This window comes from Periplaneta americana, chromosome 7, assembly GCF_040183065.1.
Source record: "Periplaneta americana isolate PAMFEO1 chromosome 7, P.americana_PAMFEO1_priV1, whole genome shotgun sequence".
NCBI lineage: Eukaryota > Metazoa > Arthropoda > Insecta > Blattodea > Blattidae > Periplaneta > Periplaneta americana.
The window spans coordinates 40218974-40232773 of record NC_091123.1 but is presented as its reverse complement, the minus strand read 5'-3'; the positions used below and the strand labels follow the sequence as shown (position 1 = coordinate 40232773).

Sequence of the window (13800 nt, the reverse complement as noted above, 5' to 3'; positions counted from 1 at the left end):
ATTTAACTAGTTAGCTAGTAAGTACAAATTAAATCTATAAAACAAAAATGTTTCTAGTCACTACCGTAAGAGCCAGTCTCGTGTCGGTGTGGTCTTAGCCAATAATATAACATAAAATTTACGAGGACAGTTTACTAAATACAGTAAGTAACTTAATTCAAACCAATAAATAACACACAAGAGAAAAAAAACACATTTAATATAAATTGACAATCAGACAGAAGCCAGTGATATTCAATTAAAACATGAACATAGTCGACAGAAATAAAGGTTTTTTTTTTTTTTTTTTTTTTTTTAAGATCCAGATTTATGACTGAAATACATTCCGGTGTTCTGAGGTACGTAGTCTTGGAATGGAACACGGAGGGGGACACGGATGGCCCAGCACTGCGAATTATTGAGATCTATTGCGCTAACCCTCGATATGGAATGAGTTGCGTGCCACAGATCCTCTACGCGCACCGCCCTAACCACATGACTCCCTTAACGCCCAATCCCTACAGCCGACAGAATCCATACACCATTCCTGCTTCGGCAAATTCCCCCAAGGCCCCCCTGTCGGTCCGAGGCGAAACTCCTCCCCCGAGTAGGTCCCTCGGGTGCCATTGCAGAATCCGTCCAATATCGCTTAACTATATTCCACGGAGGCCGGTCGAGAGAGTCAGCAGCTTCGGGAGGCCGTCGGTAGAGTGATCTTAAAAAACAGAAACGGGATGATGAGGAAAGGATGATGGGGAGGAAAGGAAGTGGCGAAGATGAGTGGGGTTCTAATCGCCTGATAAAGTTACCTGATATTCATCCAGAGGAATGGTGGAAAAACCCCGAAAATATAATATGGTTATGCAGTATTTCTGTTGAGTCTTTTATAATATGTAAAATACTTTTTTAGTAATCCTCTTTGTATTTCCATATTATAACAATACAAACTGAAATAAGGTGCTGTGTGAAAGTACACTACATAACACCTTCATTCATTAAGAAAACTCAATTTTCAAAAAATGTTATCTAACCCCTTCATCCACTAATGCCTTCAATTTACAAGTAACAATATTTCAGAACTATATGAAGGGTTCAGAGTGATAGTGGGCCAAGCGCCATTTATTAAAAACGGAGAAAGCAAGGGTTAAAGTTAAGTGAATACCATAGTTTAATGAAGATCGACATATCATTTAGTTTCAATGTGTATACTTTATATTACTGCTATATGTTTCCATTGAATTATGGTAATAACTTCATTTTAACTCTTGTTTCCTAAGGTGTTAGTAAATGGCGCTTGGACCGCTATGGTTCTGAGCCCTTCATATAACATAAACAAAATTAATATTCTTCAATGTAATTTGGAAAGTAATACTGATCTATGAAACAACCATGTCAGTTATGCATGTAAAAAAATTTCTAGAGTAATTTATCTCTTGAGAAGTCTCATATACAAGATTCCCAAACATTATTTAAAACAAGACGTTTACTATGCAGTATTTGAAAGTATTATTAGATATGGATTACTTTTGTATGGAAATAGTCCTGGTTTTCCAAACATTCTATTATTGCAGAAAAAGGCAGTTCGTATTTTAACAACGTCTCCACCCAGACTACCATGTAGATTTATTTTCAAAAAATGAAAAGATTATGACAGTCTACAATCTATACTTACTTACTGGCTTTTAAGGAACCCGATTCACTGTCGCCCTCACATAAGCCCGCCATTGGTCCCTATTCTGAGCAAGATTAATCCATTCTCTATCATCATATCCCACCTCCCTCAAATCCATTTTAACATTATCTTCCCATCTACGTCTCGGCCTCTCTAAAGGTCTTTTTCCCTCCGGCCTCCCAACTAACACTCTATATGCATTTCATGATTCGCCCATACGTGCTACATGCCCTGCCCATCTCAAAGTCTGGATTTAACGTTCCTAATTATGTCAGGTGAAGAATACAATGCGTGCAGTTCTGTGTAGTGTAACTTTCTCCATTCTCCTGTAACTTCATCCCTTTTAGCCCCAAACTTATTTGAAGGATTCGTAACAAGCTGTTTTTTACGGTGATGGGTTGTTAGCCCTTCGCCAAACCCCCAAGCTGGAGGAACACACCTCATCGGCTGTCCGCGACTGCTTATTCAATATATTCACAGCTACCCTCCATATCTGGAGGGAGTCTCCTCGATCCACAACCTGAGGACGCGCCATGCCGTGGTGATAGGGACCCACAATACATGGCTACAATCTATATATTTTTTAACTTTTAATGTATGTAAACAAGAATATTAAAAATTATACGAGTATAGAAGATCTGCATCGCTATGAAACCAGAAATATTAATTAATTAAACGTACCATTTGTCAGGTTTCAAAAAACACAATGAAGCTATGTAATTACTGCAAAAATTATGTGTAATAAGATACCTACAAATATAAAGGCACATAATGAAAGACAATTTAAACTTCAGATTAAGAAATGGCTACAAAATAATCCTTTTTATAATATGAATGAATTTTTTGAAAATTATGTAGTATGGGTATTTTAGTTCAATTTTATAATTTTTTAGTCTTTTAATATTTTAAATATTGACACATTGTATTTTATATTATCACATTCACGAGGCCTCTTGTACTATTGTACCTTCAGGCAAATAAAGAATATGTAATATATAATATGGAAGCAAATTTAAACTATAAGGGATTCATAAGACTAGGCCTACGGTACTAATATAAGGGACCCCAAAATTAGACCATAAAAGAAATCGTAGTACAACAGAAAAACGAAATATATAGATATAAAAACATGGCAACATCCGGAGCATAGCATTAGCTAATTTTCACTTCAGACATCATACGATGAACCTGAAAGCAAACCAACCTCTGATTGAATTTACCTTAATGGTTAGAGAAGAAAAGTGAGAGCATACGTACTCAGTCTGAATTGCTAGAATGCGACGTTCACAACGTTATTGTTGTAGGCGACAGAGCAGCACTTTGGCGCATGTCCATTAATACTGTCACCTATTGTGACCCTCACAAAGGCGAGAGAAGAAATGGGCGACAAAGATTCATTCTTAAGGAATAACATGTCAGTCCGTATTTGGTTTGTGAGAAACCCAGTAAAGCTTTTAGTTCTGACCTCATAAATTCTTTTAATCTCTGGAAAGAGGTGCAAGATTTTTTTCTGACATTGTTTGTGAAATTCATATCTTTACCGAAAAGAAAATTGTTTTTTTTTTTATATATATCTTTGTGGTAATACATGAATCTGTTACCTCTTAAGATTTCTTATGTATATGTTTCTTCAGTTGTGTTGTTGAATGCTGAAACGTAAATCCGTTTCTAGCATTGGCCATAGTTAAGTCATCATCATCATCATCATCATCATCATCATCATCATCATCATCATCATCGTCGTCATCATCATCATCATCAAAATGTAACAAACCTCCTACATCTATTTTTTTTATTTGATTGGGCTATTTTACGACGCTGTATCAACATCTAGGTTATTTAGCGTCTGAATGATATGAAGGTGATAATGCCGGTGAAATGAGTCCGGGGTCCAACACCGAAAGTTACCCAGCATTTGCTCGTATTGGGCTGAGGGAAAACCCCGGAAAAAAACCTCAACCAGGTAACTTGTCCCGACCGGGATTCGAACCCAGGCCACCTGATTTCGCGGCCAGACGCGCTAACCGTTACTCCATAGGTGTGGACGTCCTACATCTATATTAAGTGTTAAATTACATAATTCTGATTGTTGTCTTATACAGTGTAAATGTCCGATTATTAAAGAGTCCTCTGAAGTTAAGTATTTAGGCATAATTTTCGATAATCGTTTAAAATGGAACCAATACATTAATTACCTTTGTAATAAATTACGTAAAATAGTATATTATTTTGTTTTATTGAGGAATTACGCACAATATATTTAGCTTTATTTCAATCGGTAATTATGTATGGAATTCTAGGATGGGGTAGCTCATTTAAATCCAATTTTAATCCACTTTATTTATTACAGAAGAAAATAATTAAAATATGTCTTCATAAACCTATTGATTTTCCATCTCAAAAATTGTTTTTAGACTTTAATGTACTTAACATAAGACAAATTTATTATATTGTATTAATAAAATTCACACATGAAAATCTAAATAATTTTGAATAGTATTCTCATACTTATGAAACAAAAGGTATGAATTCTTTAAGATTGTTTGAACCAAAATGCAACACTGTTACAGTATTTAATCATAGTAGTAATTTAGGCCCAAGAATATATAACAAATTTATATTTAAATATCCTAATCTTATCAATTCTAATAGTTCTAGTATTAAATTTAAAAAGTTGTATATGGATTTTATAAATATTGAGAAATTGTAAATTTAAATTTATATACTATAATTGCATAGTAGACATAAGACAAATTGAATTGTATACTTATTAATTTCAATTCAGGAATCCGCCCCTGAGCACGAGTTCTACTCTTTCAGGGGCGAGCTAAAGTTTTTCTGTATATATTATATTTTATGTTATAATTATTAGCAAAATAAAAATAAATAAATAAATAAATAAATAAATAAATAAATAAATAAATAAATAAATAAATAAATAAATAAATAAATAAATAAATAAATAAATAAATAAATAAATAAATAAATAAATAAATAAATAAATAAATAAATAAATAAATAAATAAATAAATAAATAAATAAATAAATAAATAAATAAATAAATAAATAAATAAATAAATAAATAAATAAATAAATAAATAAATCCATCTTCAAGAACACACTCATTTTCAGCAGTTGGATATGCATAATCGTTGACTAGATAAGTAAGGTCTTCTTGTTTTTGTATCTTAATTTTCTTCTGTGATTTTTTAGCTCATTTTATCCTAAGGCTATACTTCATCTATCCATTCATCATTTACTATGAAGTTTAAGAATATAATTTGAATTACTGGATTCATTAATAACTGAGGTTACCACGTAACATTTTTGAACTTCTCTAGAATGCCAGATTGGACACTATTTGAGTTGAAATCAATGAAGTTCTGGCTTCGAATTATCTAAATAAAAGTTTCGAAGATTCCAATTAGATACGGAATTTTTAAACTGGTTTAAATAGGAACTTCAAAGGGAATACACATTTATTCGAGTTATCCAAAGTCGAACTAGTCTAACCAATCTCTACTGTAATCACTATTACAGTAAGGTAGACTAGTCTCTGATGTCTGAAAAAACTTTTCTCTTTAAGAACGCTTCATGTTTTTACCAGCTGTCTAGTCGTGCTGTTTCAATGTGATTTTGAAATGGTTATTTTTCATTTCTCTCTGTAATTAAGTGTCTAGATCAGCACTTCCGGTTTGAGGTTTATTTAAACTTCATACAAAACTTTGACTTTAGGAAAATTTCTTTTCGCTTTTTATCATTCCTGTGCTCAACTTTATGATCATATAGTATTAATAATGTAGTACAAGGATCTAAAATTTACACAAAGAAGGGGAGAAACTTCTCTCTTCTTAATGAGGTATCCAGTTCTCTTTAGTGGCTCATTTTCATGCCTCGGGTTCCTTTATTCTCCGCTCTTCAAAAGAATCCAACAAGGAAGGCGCACGAAAGTGTCACTTTGGTATTTTAACAGAGCCTAGTTCGTTCGACAGAGAGAACGTACGGGGTTGAGATGAATTTAAATTATAAGCCGTAACGTCCTATCTTATGGAATAGAGTTATGGGGTTGTAATACAAAAAAAAACAATTACTATCGCTTGTGCTACAACAGTGACCTAAATGCACAGTTAAGTTGCTAATGGAATATTGACTAAGAGTTTGTTAAGTGTATTTATAAGTAACATGAAAATCTGTAGTATGTTAAAGGCCTCATGTTGAGTTATAAGAAGGTATTTGTGGTTTAATTACTTATTCATACTAATTATACGTATTTGTACAGGGACATCATTTTATATTTACTTCAATTTTTATTGTACCTGAGTTTTTTAATGTACTTCACTCCCACCCCTTCTACTAACGAAGTTCAACAGTTCTCCACACAGATCCATACAGTCATAGTAGCGTTACTGTCATAGTAAACAGTACGTTCCAAAAATATGTTCGCGTTTTCCAGTGATGAAAGAGCTTTCAATATTGCATCATTTTCCATTTGCCTACGTCGCATTCCGGTTTCCCCCACCTGCTTCTATTCGCCTCTCTGTAAATGCTAGTGGCTGGGCTGTCTTAGCTCTTTTCTGAGAACATTAATTTCTGTTAGAAATTGGACGTCTACGTAATATTATACCCATACAATTGTTTAAAATAACTTAAATAAAAGGGCCTCGTTAAGTAATTAACTGTCACATGATTTCCTCCCTTTCTACGACGCTGCGACGTAACCACTTGGATGGACAGTACATAGAATGTCTGAGTAATTTTCTTTTCGGATCGGGCATAAGTGAAGATTGAATTTACAGTACGTAAGGTCTCTTTTATAGAGTAGGTACAGAATTATTTTAACCTGGTAATTGGAATTACGTACTAAGTCAATAGTGCGATAATATGCACATTAGAACTGAAGCCTGTATCGAAATGAACGGCTACCATTTTAAAAAATGTGTATAAATATCCACATTATGTTTATTTTTCAATTTAACTTCATTCTCTACAGTGTACACTAATGTGCTGTAGACAGTATACAGTGCATAATGAATACGTCCGCATGGAAAGCTCAGTTCGTGAGTAAAAACAGTCATTGTTAATACTGTACTGTATTTAAGTTAGATTAAACAAAAACCTAATGAAAATTATCAAACTCAAAATCGCGATATTTCCTAGTTTACGTAAATGGATGAAGTACTTTTCTTCCCCCCTATACCTAGTAAGGTGTTTTGTTTGTATATTACGCCAGTATCATCGAACTCCAGTCGTGGAAGGGGGTTTCCGGTTCTTAATCGTTGATCTAAAGGTAAAGCCAGGTTAATATTAGAAATGTTAGTAAAAATAAAATGATGTCCCTGTATCATTTAAGCAATGCTCTAAACCAGACGTGGGCATTTAAAGAGATGCACCGTACTAGTCTGATTGCTGCAACACGCATCACCTGTTAACGTAATACTCAGCGGTGGATCGCGTGAAGTATTGAAACACGAAATGTTAAGTAATTAAGCAGGACAAGAAGATACAGTTTTCTGCAAATGTTATTTTTATGAATAATGACAGTGAAAGAAAACAAATTTTCCAAAACAGGTACAAACTATTTTACAAAAAGCTGAAACATAACTGTATTTCTAATATTTAAACAATTACTGTAAAAACCTTATAAAATGACATAAAAATTACAATTCTGCAACAGTTAAAATGTAATGCCATAATCTGAAGCTATTTATTTTGAAAGGGCATCAGTCACTGAATTGCATCATTTTAAAATAAAATTAAGGAACTAAGAAAAAATAGATTCTTAACAAAATATAAAGCACATTACTAAGAAACAGAAAAACATCAATTGAGGAACGTTTTTGCAAAAGTCGATAAATGCAGAAATATTATAAAGTGAATTACATATGGATATCGTATGTTTTTTAATTCCGGAATCGATCTATGAAATTAGATTTACTAAAACTTGATGCATACCGTATGTAGAGACTACCAAACCTTCCAGGTTTTTTCAAAACTCGATAGATCGTGTCACTTAGTGTAATTTCTGTAAAATCTTGATTTCTGCATCTATCGACTTTTGCAAAAACGCTCCTCAATTATGCTATTTTTTAAATTTCTTACTGAAGTTCTTTGTTATTTTTGTCAATTTACGTCAATTTACTCATGCCCTTAAAAGAAAGGTTTCATTTATTCTTCTTCATCACGTAAATCAGCAAATGTTTCAAAATTTGGAGTTATGTCAGACATTGCAATTGTGAGCTGATGGAATAAATTTTCGTCTGAACTGCGTTATCTTGATTTGGATTTTACAATGGCCAACTGAGAAAAAAACTGTTCACAAATAAAGGTTGAGCCAAGCATAGAAGCAATTTTCATAACAAAACTCCGAAGATGTGAATATTTTACTTTGCAAAGTTGTTTATATATATCTAAACGAGCCATATTTGTGCACTTGCACTTGCTAAACATGTCATTTTTCAGTCGAAGAACTTCTAACTGAAGGTCTAATCTTACACATTGATCATTAACGGAGAATGCATTAAAAATAATAGAAATTCATTCTCTAATTTATTAAAATCACTGAATCTTTTGTCTGTGAATTCATTTATTACATTTTCCAATATTTGATAGAAGTGGCTAATGTTAACAGCGGGTGATAGATTAAGCGATTTTAAAGAAGGAAAATGATAAAATTCTCTCTGAATTAACTGCATCAGAAATAGAAGCAGTTGTGACAAAAACAGCTTTAATTCATCGTACATGTGTACGATATTTTTATCTTTTGCTTGAAAAGGAATGTTGAAATCGGTAAGAGTGCAGGTTATGTCACACAGGAAAGCCAAAACAATGACCCATCTCTCGTCTGTCAATTCATTTATCGTTTCACCCCGAAAAGGAAACACATTATGATTATAACGTCGCTTTACAAGCAAAATACGTTAAGTCAGAAATATTATTTCTGAGAAAAAGAAATATGTATTTTACATACTGCATATGTATAAAGTTAGAATTGGAAAATAAAATGCAATTAAAAAGAAATAACTTACTCAAATTAATAATATTTAGAGGATTCAGTTTTGTCGGAATAAAAGCGCCTTTTTCTCAGACGTAATATTTTTACTTAATGTGTTTTGTTTGTAAACCGACGATATTATTACGTTACTACTACTTACTACTCACCACCACCACCTCCACCACCAGTATTATTATTCCTATTATTATAAAAAATAAAATAAAATAATATATTCTATTAAAACGAGTCTTTTCATAATGCCGCTGAATGTGCTAGTAAAATTTTGTAGCATAATAAGCACCTAACGCTCTCCCCTACTTCACAAGTAAAGAATTCATTTTCTCATTCTTTGTGGAAATAATATTTTTCGACTTTTTTACTTCAAGAGCTTCCTCAGAGAGCGACTTTTTTTTTAGTGAAATCCACCGCTGTACCTCAACCGGTCGGACAGGTTCCCCGCGTAAACATCTAGGGGTGTGGAAGTCATTCCGTTCGACTCCGTTCGACATGTACTACTGATGTCCACGTCTGCTCTAAATCAACCGTCTAGCTTTGTTTTGTTTTGACATGTTCACTGAACAGCAGACCTGAAATGTGTTCACCGCGCTATACTCTGTACATACTACAGTGTTGCGGGTTGCACGAAGCTTTAGATGACCAAACGCAGGACTATAGTGATGACACATGACCAATTTTTAAATTCCTAGAGTCTTAGATGCTTTCTTATTTAACAGCCTGATAGATTAGGAAGATTGATCTCTGTCATGTCTAGTGATAAAAGGGCTTGTTGCTCTTCAGAATCAAAACCACGTATTTAATTAAGAAGTGGATCTTACACGTTTATTAGTTTTTGATAGGTGTTATAATGTTTATACTTCCCATCCTGTCTTCATCAAACCAAAACCTCTAAACTTTTTGGTTGCTTATAACTAGGGCTCAGAATTGTATGCCGTTACATTGCGCTTTATGCGCCTCTGACTTTAGGTACCAGTACGTAATTGCGTTGGGGTGGGGGATTTCAGTGTGTTTCGTTCAGCAGTGAACTTTAGTTGATCGGTTACATTACGACCGAATACTGCTAAGATGCCGAGGACGAAATTTGTGACTTAATTTCAAATCAGGAAATTTGTAATAATGATACAGATTTTGAGATAAATAATGCTTGTGTAAAATATTTCAAATATTCCCCCATTGTTTCTGAGGAAGTGGAACGAAGTTTCTCTAGATATGAGGCTGTGTTTTATAGCAACAAACAGTCATTCTCCTTTGAAAATTTGAAAATGTGGTTTGTTATTCACTGCAACAATATATGAAATGAAAAATAATGTAAAGCAGAAACGTAATACGCTATCATATTAACATAGTGAAATAATAAGGCTGATACTTGTCAATGTTATACTGGGTGTTCATTTCAAAGAGTGTTATGACGTCACTGTTGTGAGTCAGCGATTTGAAGCGAGTTTCAGATTTTATGTCAGAGAAGTTGCCTATTAATCAAGGCGTTCAATCTGAACTTAAGAACGTGTATGATATAACTTGAACGTCGTAGTAACAGATGGCGGTCTGTAAAGTCTGTGTGCTACCATAACCTCTTTCGAACTGTGTTTTGTGCGGGCAAGTCGTACGCAGGGTATTTGTTATCATCGGTTGCGTACGGCAACATTCCAAAATACAAATCAAATGCTCCGTGCCCATGTTGACCGTCGAAGTTAATGTCAACAAATACGTAAGTAATCGTGTTAGCCCTCTCCACAAATCCCGACAGTAAGAAAAAAACCCACCTCAGTACGTGTTTCCAAACAGTTCACATTCCTGCCACTACAGGTGTTACCGTACGTATCGGTAAGTACTCTTCAGAATGAACGCCGTACTTGCTAGGCAACTTCTCTGGCACATAAGTAATACGCCTCTACGGAAGTGTAGGAAGATTTAATTCTCTAGGCTCAACGACTAGCCAAATGATGGCATACAGCGAGCCATGACACACTTTGAACTGAACACGCAGTATTAGGTGTATTTTCTACCTACAGAAAATAGCATGTAGTCAATGATATTGTGACGGACCGAATAGTTGGAACACGAAATAGGAAAAAAAAAATGTAGCAAACAAGATAAAAAATATTGGGTAAAATTAAGGATATTTAGCTCTATGTAAAATTTGTGACAATTTCAAATGAGGAAATTTATAATAATGATACAGATTTTCTACAGACATAAAATAAAATGTCTTTAAAGTAATGTAATTTTCCTTTAACGAAGAAATTTTTGTCTTTAAATTTTTCTTTAGTGGATAGTTGTGCTTCGAAGACAAAAGGAGTGGCTTTCAATCATACAAATGCTGAGACTAACTTACCGTGATGATAAGTACGAGTTCATACGAACGAAAGACATTGCGTTAACTCACCCAACTCTGAGACATACCTACTCAAAGTTTGAGGCGCACGAAGCGCACTGGTAGTATAACGGCATATACAGGAACATAATTTTATTTTTACTAACATTTTTAATATTAACCTGGCTATACCTTTGGGTTAATGATTGAGACCCGGAAACACAGTTTGCTACCTCCTTCCACGACTGGAGTTCGATGGTACTGGCGTAAACTAGAAACAAATCACTTCACTAGGTATAAGAGGGAAGAAAAGTAGTTCATCTATTTACGTAAAGTAGGAAATATCGCGATTTTGAGTTTCATAATTTTCATTAGGTTTTGTTTAATCAAAATGCAGTACAGTGTTAACAATAAGTGTTTTTACTCACGAACTGAGTTATCCATGCGAACGTATTCATTATGCAACGTATATTATAGTGTCTACAACACATTAGCATACAATGTAGAGAATGAAGTTAAATTGAAAAATAATCATAATATGGATATTTAAACACATTTTTGAAAATGGTGGCCGTTCATCTCGATACAGGCTTCAGATCTTTCGTGCCTAATATCGCACTCTAGACTATTGCATCTAATTCCAATTACCAGTTTCGTCCTTCATACTTAGTAACTCATGTTGAAATAATTCTGTATCTACTCTGTAAAAGAATACCTTACGTACTGTAAATTCAGTCTTCATTTCTGCCCGACCCGCACAGATAAAATTACTCAGACATGCTATCTACTGTCCGTTCAAGTGGTTATGTCGCAGGATCGTAGAAAGGGGGGGAATCACGTGACAGTTAATTACTTAACGAGGCCCTTTTATTTAAGTTATTTTAAACAGTTGTATAATATCACGTACGGTATACGTCCAATTAATTCCTAACAGAAATTAATGTTTTCAGAAAAGAGCTAAGAAAGCCCAGCCACTAGTCTTTACAGTGGAGCGAGCAGAAGCAGGTGGGGGATGCGACGTAGGCAAACGGACGACAATACCTGTGCGAAAATATGATTCAATATTGGAAGTTTTCGTCACTGGAAAACTCGAACATATTTCTGAAACGTACTATACTCACTAACTCAGTCCTGCGGCCTTGGTTCTGTGCGGAGGACTTCGTTAGTAGAAGGGGTGGGAGTGAAGTACATTAAAAAACTCAGGTACAATAAAAGTTGAAGTAAAAATAAAATGATGTCCCTGTATTTCTCAGGCCTACTTATAACAATCTGTTAGGACAATAATGCAGGCGGTCCTACGATTTCTTTGACTGCTTTTCTTAAAATTTTGTCTATATGATCTAGGAATGTGGACTTGATTTTCGTTAGAGGTGCGCATTTCAAAAAATAAAATGCCATTTAAATGATGTAAAATGAGCAAAATCAACTTAATGTCCGTCCTGTCGGGATATTCTCCGCATCATCCTTACGACACCACGGCGTGTGTTATGATGCTGTTGCGATGCATGCAATCTTGGACCGTTTCGAGCCACTTGCAACACTTGCTCGTGAGCGACTCTTCGAGAGCTCTTTCACCCTCGGAAAGTTTGAAGCGCCCACTTTCCGAACTCCTACACCATATTCGACTCAGGTGGTACAAAGGGATCCACTTTGGTGGAGATGCTCGTTTGTTATTTCATTACTCTGGAGTGGGGACTGACACGGAACTCCGCGGGCTGAGCGTAAGAGAAGCTTCGTATATGAAAGAAGTTCGCTCATATCGAATAACAACAGTCTTTCATATACCTTAATCAAGGGTGGATTCCATAAGCAATTACGATGTTATATAACCCACTCACCGACATCAACAGCAATAACATACTTCTTATAATGAGAAAGTGAAGAGAAATATATGGTAATTTCGAAGGATAGAAGTTACAGGTTATTATTATATATACGAGTATATAATCCCGTCTGTATCATTCTATGACGACTTTCGGTTTTCTGATATTCATATGTCACGATCTAACCAATCTCCGTTCTGTAAATTTCTATCTGACGTAGTTTTTCTTTCATCTTCTACGTCTGCATTGATTTTCCACGTCTTCTTCTTCTTCTTCTTCTTCTTCTTCTTCTTCTTCTTCTTCTGTATACTAGCTGCCATTCAAAATTTGTTTCGAAAGTCGAACATAAGTTAATAAAATGTTTTACATTGTGTTCAGGATCTTATTATATTTCTATTTTGCTTCCTAAAGTTTTAATTCTCTTCGTTCAATATTGTGGCGGCAGGCCGAAACTCACCGACGCCAGGCATGACGCCTGACCAGGGACTATGGCAGTTCACCGTTATGCCATTCGGCCTCTGCAACGCCCCGGCTACATTCCAGAGACTAATGGAGTCCGTAATGAGAGGCCTGACATAAAACAAAGTTGGTTGATTATATAATTTTGCTAATGAATCCATAATTTCATTTTGTTTATTATAAATGTTTTCATGAATTATAAGTTCTATATTATTAACTATTAAATCTATATGGAGAAATTCGGTTTTTACTTTTTTTTTTCATTCTATTTAATCTTTATTCTTTTTTGGTCCAATTTTTGTTTCAGTATTTATTTAATGAGTTTTATTCTTGCTTATTTATTTGCTGTTTTCTGTACCTTGATGACGTCATCGTGGTCGGCAAGACCTTTGGCGAACAACTGTCGAATCTGAGGAAAGTGTTCGAGAGACTGCGACAAGCCAAGCCCAGGATGGGATGACATCACCATAAGGAGGGAACAGCTGGACCGTCTAGCGGCCTACCAAAGAACTGTCCGGGACGAACAGTCCTAAGGAGGGAGCAA

At 34.6% G+C, this 13800-nt stretch overlaps 1 protein-coding gene across 1 annotated transcript in view; it reads right to left on the bottom strand.

The window, feature by feature from the left end:
• LOC138702764 (uncharacterized) overlaps positions 1 to 13800 on the bottom strand; it is a 485562-nt gene that overhangs the window by 270776 nt on the left and 200986 nt on the right. The window lies entirely within an intron of this gene.